This window comes from Helianthus annuus, chromosome 13 (genome assembly GCF_002127325.2).
Source record: "Helianthus annuus cultivar XRQ/B chromosome 13, HanXRQr2.0-SUNRISE, whole genome shotgun sequence".
Taxonomy (NCBI): domain Eukaryota; kingdom Viridiplantae; phylum Streptophyta; class Magnoliopsida; order Asterales; family Asteraceae; genus Helianthus; species Helianthus annuus.
In genome coordinates this window covers 4369917-4377640 of record NC_035445.2, presented here as the reverse complement: position 1 = coordinate 4377640, position 7724 = coordinate 4369917, and the positions used below count along the sequence as shown (strand labels likewise).

Here is a 7724-nt window from a genome sequence, read left to right as displayed (position 1 = left end):
CTTACTCGTCTTATAATGGAAACCAGAACACATAGTGCTTGTCCTTTGGTTTATCGGGTAGTGAAGCTAGCTTTGGTTTTACCGGTTGCAACCACAACCGTTGAAAGATGGTTTTTTTTTTTTTCTAAATTGAAGCTTGTTAAGACGGATTTACGCAATTGAATGGGCCCAGTATATTTGAATAATGCTATCGTTTGTGTTGTCGAAAAAAAAAACTTTTGATAAAGTAAAAGACGGCGATATGATGGAAAGATTTCAAGCTATAAGAAAAAAAAAGGGCAACTCTATTAGGTATTTGTATTACTGAAAAATATTTTCCTTTTTTTATTATTGTATTTATTGTTGTTATTTATTATTGTATGATTGCACGATAAAAAAATTTAATTTGGGTTACCCCTGAAGTAAAGGGCTAGCTCCGCCACTACCGTATAATCTTAGGTTGACTAGTGGGGGACCCGCGCGTTGCGGCGGAATCGACTGTATGCAAACCGGAACATGATACGTATCAAGCAATCAGGTGGTCAATGAACTGACTCGTTGACCAAAGATGGTGCTGTAGAAACGTTGACCACCATTAACATCTTTGAATCACCACCTAAGCAGGGCTGGTTTTGACGATGAAATTGTCTCTACATGAAACTCATCTTTTCTCGCAAAGTACAAGACTTTGACTCCTTTCCTTTCAACATTAACGAAGTTTGACAAACCTGAGAATCCAGGTGTTCCTCTAGTGATCACAACTAAATCCACATCAGCTGCCTTTAAGATCTTTTGGGATAGAATTCAGGAACAGTAAAGAAAAAGCAATTCAGTGTTAATCAACATAAATTTTACAAGAAAAAGACAGTAAAGAAGGTGACAACATGACAAGTAAACAATCGCTTGTCAAATCTAAGCTCAAAAACCCATGTCTTTTGCTCAATGCTGCTCGCCAATTCTAACAGCTAAGAACTATGAATATTTGTTCAAACACATTGACTTTTGTTGATCTGTTGCTAAACTTGAGTTTGAGTTTTCAAGAAGCTTGTTTTGATAATAGTTGCCTAATTTAATATCAGCATCTGGTTATGTACATTCGAAGTAAAAATTGACGTCCTTTATAAAGTATAAACAAAACAGGTGCAAGCTAGGCACCTTAAATAGACGCAAGGCAAGCTTGGCGTAGGCACTATGAGAACTTAGCTCTGTCAAGACTTAACTGGGCTAAAACCGGCCAGTACCAACCAAAACTGACCTAAACGGGTACAAAATTGAAACAAGCTCATTAGTATCCTTAGGAGCAGGCCAAGCACAACCTTTGGTTCCCTTTGCCAAAATCTTTTACATAAGGCAATGTAGAGTATATAAAAACAAATTTCTTTTATTATCCATTTTGATTTAAAAAGAAGTTTTAAAAAGAAGTATATAAAAACGAATATTTCAATGTAAACATGATTATATCAACGTGATTCAGCCCTGTCCTCTGTTTCCAAACCATCCGAAAGATGTAAATTTTCAACTAATAAACGCATCCAAGAACTGGAAAAGAGAGATTAAGATAGACCATTGGACCGAGAACTCGAGAAGATGTCTTGTCGTCTTCCATTGCCGAAATCCATAGCCATCGTTGTGACAAGTTCGACTCGCCGAGCCCCACCCCCTGTTGTTCTTATAACACCGTCAACTAAACGTAATATAAAAAACAATTATTAGAAAGATAGTAAACAAGAACTGGTCATCAGAAAACACTTTAGACAAAAGATTAAATGTTTTCGAATTCCCTTTTTATATTTATACAACAATAGTATAAACTGAAGCATTACCACTTAAATCTACAACTCCAAAACAACAGGTACAATACAAAATATTTAAGGAAGATCTCTCACCTTAAATTGCAGGCGAATCAAAGAAGATGAAGACGTGAACTGTTGAGACTTTAGCATACATTGGAACCGAATTTCTACAACAATAAACTGCAAAAAAATGATGTGTTAATGGCTTGCGCAAGCCACTAAAAGTAGTTAAGAAACGAATCAATACATATACACGACCTGAAGGTATGGCAACACCCATGTGTCATTCGGATTTAACAAGGAATTTTTAAACCTGTTTGAAAGCCACATCAGTATCATTTACAAAACAAGGAATTTTTTAACCTCTTTGAAAGCCACACCAGTATCATTTTTTCCTTTATTACCTAAAATCAATAAAATCATACGCCACTAATCAAACCAGTAAGTTTTTCATAGTAAATCAAATCAGGAATTCACAGACATTCCTCAACTATTTCACCTATAAAACAAACTTAAGACCATACGTACAAAATTCATACACATACAACAACAAATTAGCCAGTACAATTACACATCTGAAATTTTATAAGCACTAAATTGAAACTTATTTTAGGGTTAGAAACTATTAAGATACCTGAATGTTAACAATAACACCTCATTTGACAATCTGTAGACCTAATAATGAAACAGATTATACATAAATAACACCAGGACATATGTAACTAAACGTCCGGATAACTAACCTGTGAGATTACGAGATTATTCCGGTGACGGTAACGGTGGCTTTGCCTCCTTCAAGATTGCAGTTGTGATGTTTAGTAGACGAAATATGCAATTGAAACCCTAGGTGGATGACGAGGTTCTCCCACCACCACCGTCTTCGCTACCATTTATGGTGTTACCCATTGAACATATCCGATTTGCCATTTGAAGCGTCGCCGGTGATTTAAGTTCGCATTAATTTGATGTTGTGGGTAAACAAACAGTTTTGTTGAAAGTCGATTTCAATCAAAAAGAAAACTCATAACAGATTTCAATCATAAAACCTAATTGATTATACATATAATTGCTCGGATGGTTTGGGCGCCTGACATTGAATTAGGGGTAAATATGGGAGAAAGGGATGGAGATTAGGGTAAGAAGGCGTGATGGTTCGGCTGCCGTCTTAAGAATTGTGTCGGAAATTACTATTTTGCCCAAAGGAAATGCTTTATATAGGTTTATAGATTATAGATAATCTCATTGTCTCGGTAATTAATTGGTAATTATGGGGGTTTTGTAAATAAAACTTACACATTGTGAAGAGCTTTTAGACTAGACAAAAAGGTATTTGTGGGTTAACCCAACCCAACTGCCAATTTCACAATATGTGATAACAACAAAAAGTGTTACCCATCTGCTCAACCCTCTATCTTACCATGCGTGAATTTGAGATTCTCAAAGCTTCTCTCAACGTTGTTTCTTGGGCTTCAATTCACATGCCAATCCTTGTTGCAGCAAAATTTGGGTACAGTTTGAATTTAAATTTATTAGAAATTGCATATATTTCATATGCAATTAAAATGAACTTATATGTTGAGTGAATTTACAATAAGAACATACCCAGTAGATACCCGCTTATAGCTGAGTTATTGGTGGGGTCTGAGGAGGGGTGGATATAGGCAAGCGTTACCCCTGTTCCTAGGAACAGAGAGACTGCTTCCAGTTAGACCCTAACCACACATAGAAGTTAAATTAGGATGTATACATCTAGCCAAGTACTGCACCTTTGCAGGTGTATAACAAGAACACGTACCACATAAAAAGACAAACAAACAAGCTATAACATGTAAAAACTATTTAAAAAACACTAAGAAACTAAGTCCGTGAGGTAAGACTAAAAGAACTAACCATGCCATAGTCCTAAAAGTCTTTAACCTTAATTTCGCATCTCCACGAACTCCTATCCTCAACCATGTCTTCAGAGGTGTAACAAATCCTGCCTAATCCGCTCCTCCCAAGTTAGTCTCGATCTGCCTCTACTACTCATCCCCTCTACCATGAGAGTTTCCACGGTTCTAACCGTGTCCGTAGCTTGTCGCCTTTTAACGTGCTCATACCATCTCAGCCTTTCCTCTCTTATCTTAGCTGATATCCTAATAACCTCTAAACTTCCCTGAAAACCTCCTTTCTTATGTTATCTAATGGTATCAACATAGTGTGCTACATGTCTACCTTAGCATTTTCATCTCTACTATCTCCAATGTTGGGTGATCTTACTTTTTGCCAAATGCTTATCTATTAAAAGGTAACCAACTTTGTTTATGCCTAAAAAGAATCATAGTTTCAAATTATTTGATTTAAGTGAATTATTTTTTTATGCCTACAAAGCATCAACTTTCCTCAAAACGTTTTTAACCTACCAATCACTTATTGAAGGGTTATTGTTTTTGTAAGTCTACAAATTGTTCTATCGAAGCTACGATAGCAGCAAACTTTTTTGGTACGACTTCGATCAACTTCTTTACCAATTTCTTATCTTCATAACTAGACCCTAAGCTGGTAACTTCTTCGACCAGTTTGCTCATTCTGGCCACGAACTCATCAACAATTTCAGTTTACTTCATCTTCAATGCTTCCAATGTCGTATCTAAGGTTTGTAACCTTGCCACTCTTACCCTATCAACCCCCACAATCACTCAAAACTTTGTTACCCAATGTTCATTATGGTGTAACAAGGAGGCAACTCCAGAAATGGTGTCCAAAGTGGCTAAAACTTTCTTTTTTTTTTTAAATCAAACTTTTCATACAAGTTCATGTTCATCTTGTTCTTGTAAGAATCCTACACCCACCTTGCTTATAACCAAACCTATGGTTATAGGGCTGGAATAGAGTTGATTCCCACAAGTTTAGAGGTCCAAGAACCTCCTAAACTTTCTGATTTAACAATGTTCCAAGCAACCTACAAGTGTTGAGACCTTCCAAGTTCATCATCTTTAATATGGTGAGACTTGTGGTTTGGTAAAAGTGTTCACGGAAGCTTTGACTCTCCAACCTTGTTCCACTACCTCACTTGCTTGATTTATTACTTATCATCATACTTCTAAGTCTCAAAACAATTTCCAAACAAAGGGACAGGGCTACATCACTCCCCCAAACACTCTTTATGTTTCGGATGCACGCATTTAGCTATCTCACTTGGTTGTTTTTAGACCTAGTAGTTTTGTATTCTTATATTCACATTCATGACCAACCGAAATCATCAACAAAGTTGATGATTTTGTGCTTTGGTAAATCATATAATTAGGTTAAATGGATGTTCATCATCCTACCTACTTCTATGACCATTCTTGTGGTTCCTTAATAATACTAGACTAATTATAATACATGAACTATAAACCAAATCATCATTTTATCCAAACTCATGGTTAAAATTGGTGTAGTATGGTAATATTATATTTAGGCAAAGGTTCCTCATGCTTGGACTTCCAATGGGCGAATCAATGCCCATGAAACACACACGATTATGGTATCCAAAATAAGTGTCTTAACAAAGATAACTTTTCGTGTAAATTCATATTAATCATCATCCCATATTCGTAATCATAATATTAAAAATCCAAAATCCACCGAACTCACACGCCTTCGTTCCCGTTGTAGGGTGATGATGTGCGTAAGTGTGTATATGTTTTAAGTATATATTTTAAGCCCTTTTTACACTTTTAGCCAAGTTTTAAATTTATAAAACACGATATTTACTAACACTAAACACACATATAGGCAAGTGCACCCATCGTGGACGTAATATAGTGTTGGTAAGATACCGAGGTCGTCCAAGGACACAAGAGCTTTTAGTACCGGTTTATCCTCAACGTCTAATCAAATCAAATTGTTAGAAAAAGATTTTAAACTAAGAAAATAAAGCTAACTAAAATGCTAAAAAATAAGATAAAAATAAAAACAGATAGACAAGATGAATCACTTGGATCCGACTCGTGTGTAGTGTAACCTTTGATTATTTTCGCACTTTTGCACTTGTTTAAGAGATTATCTTAGTTATTGTAGTAGGCCCCTCTTTTGAAGGCGACGTTACCCTCAACCCAGTAGTTTGAGTCAACAAGGATACAATCCTAAAGGGTCGGATTATTGAAAGATAATTAATTAAGTTATTAATGCATAATGTGGTAGGCCCCTCTTTTGAAGGCGACGTTACCCTCGGCTAAGTAGTCTGAGTCAGCAGGGATACAGTCCTAAGTAGCCGGGTTAAAGTTTTAATAGTAGTTTAACTTATGAGGGGATCAAAGAATTTGGACCCCCGCCATCCAATACATTTGGGTATTGAAGGAGGTCCTACTAAATTTGACCCAGGTCCTTTGCAGGATCTATACACTGAACAATGGCAAGACTCTTACCAAACCGTTCCCTTAACCCTCGACCAGGTAGCCAACATACCTCCATATAGACCGTGGAGATATGAATGGTGAAAATCTTTTATTTTATATAGACAGTAAAATAATGCCAAGACACCATGGACAAACAATAAGGAAGAATCACCTTCAACATAAGAAACTAGTAATTAAAGTCATTAATACAAAACCAATTAAAAAGTGCAAAAGATTAAAAATAAAAAGTATTACACTAAACATTTGTCTTCACCAAGTGATGTGAGGGACTTAGGCAAACATGGCCTTTGATTGTCAAGAACTCTTACGATCAATCTTGGATCCCGAGACGACTCACACACTCTATGATGGACAATGGATGATGGTGGTGGATGATGGTGGTGGGTGGTGGGTGTAGTGTGAGAGAGGTGGTGTGCCAAGGATGAGTTGCAAGAGCTCCAAGCACTCCTATTTATAGGCTGAACAGAAGCTCGGGCACGGCCCCGTGTCCATCTGACACTAATTACAATAAATGCGCCTGTAGCAACTTGACCACGCCCCCGTGTCCGTTGGGCACGGCCCCGTGGTGGGCAGTAGAAGCTTCTATAGGTTTGTCTTTTCTGCTGCTTCATGGGCACGGCCCCGTGCTCGCTGAGCACGGGGCGTGTTCAGTCTTCTGTTTTCTTTGTTTTGCTTGGGAAGATGCTGTCGGGGGTCGGGCATATCACTTTTGTTCCTTTTCTTGTATTTATGTTAGATTTTGCTGTCTTTTTGCTTCTTTTGTTATTTTGAGCTCATTTAATCCTGAAAATACAATTTTCCAACATTAGTACTAAAAAAGGGTTAGTTTTAAGCCATAATTGATGTAATTTATATGTTGCATTTTGTGCACATCAGGTGACCTCTGCATTCTTAACTTTTCACGACTACTACTCGTGTTTTTGGAAGCTTTGCAAACCGTGAGTATACATGACCCTCTTTTCGTTTTCACACTTTTGGGTGCAATATGTATTACCATATTAAAACTCACACAAACACACATATGCAAATACATTATTCATATAAACGAATCCAATATACATACTTTGTACGTTTATACTTTAGGAATACATACATGCTAGAAGTCATTCTTGCACTATACTTAGTCATTAACTTTGTACAAGCCTACCTTAACATGTATAGCGCTATAGGAGTAGCACACCGCCTGTTGATGGGTCTATGTTAAGTAATACAAACATACAAACGGTCTTGTCGTTGCGACGACAAGATTACACTAGTGGAATCTTTGGGTTGACACGTGTGTGATGCATGCTAGTTGATGTTATGTTTATGCCTTAGTATACGTTTTGCCATGTGGATCTCGTTATATTCTTTTATACTTATGCTAGTATACCAAACTTGTATGTTCACCAATGCATTTTTTGCGTTTTGCAGGAGCATGATTATGATGCATTGAAAAGAAATTGGACTAGAAATGCACTTTAGTTTAAGTTATGTAGTGTTCTTTTAATTGTTACGTTGTTGTTATTTCCTTTCCAAACATTATATTCGGATCCTTAGTAATGAAATGGAATTTTATCTTTAAATTATT

The 7724-nt window shown here is 36.7% G+C and overlaps 1 long non-coding RNA gene across 1 annotated transcript; it reads right to left on the bottom strand.

Moving 5' to 3' along the window:
- Positions 1-1346: 1346 nt before the first annotated feature.
- Positions 1347-2887, bottom strand: LOC110902414. Its single transcript, XR_002571094.2, has 4 exons — positions 2516-2887; positions 2031-2085; positions 1866-1952; positions 1347-1663 (listed from the first exon to the last, which is right to left on the bottom strand). It is a non-coding gene; the product is annotated as an uncharacterized LOC110902414 (long non-coding RNA).
- Positions 2888-7724: the final 4837 nt, after the last annotated feature.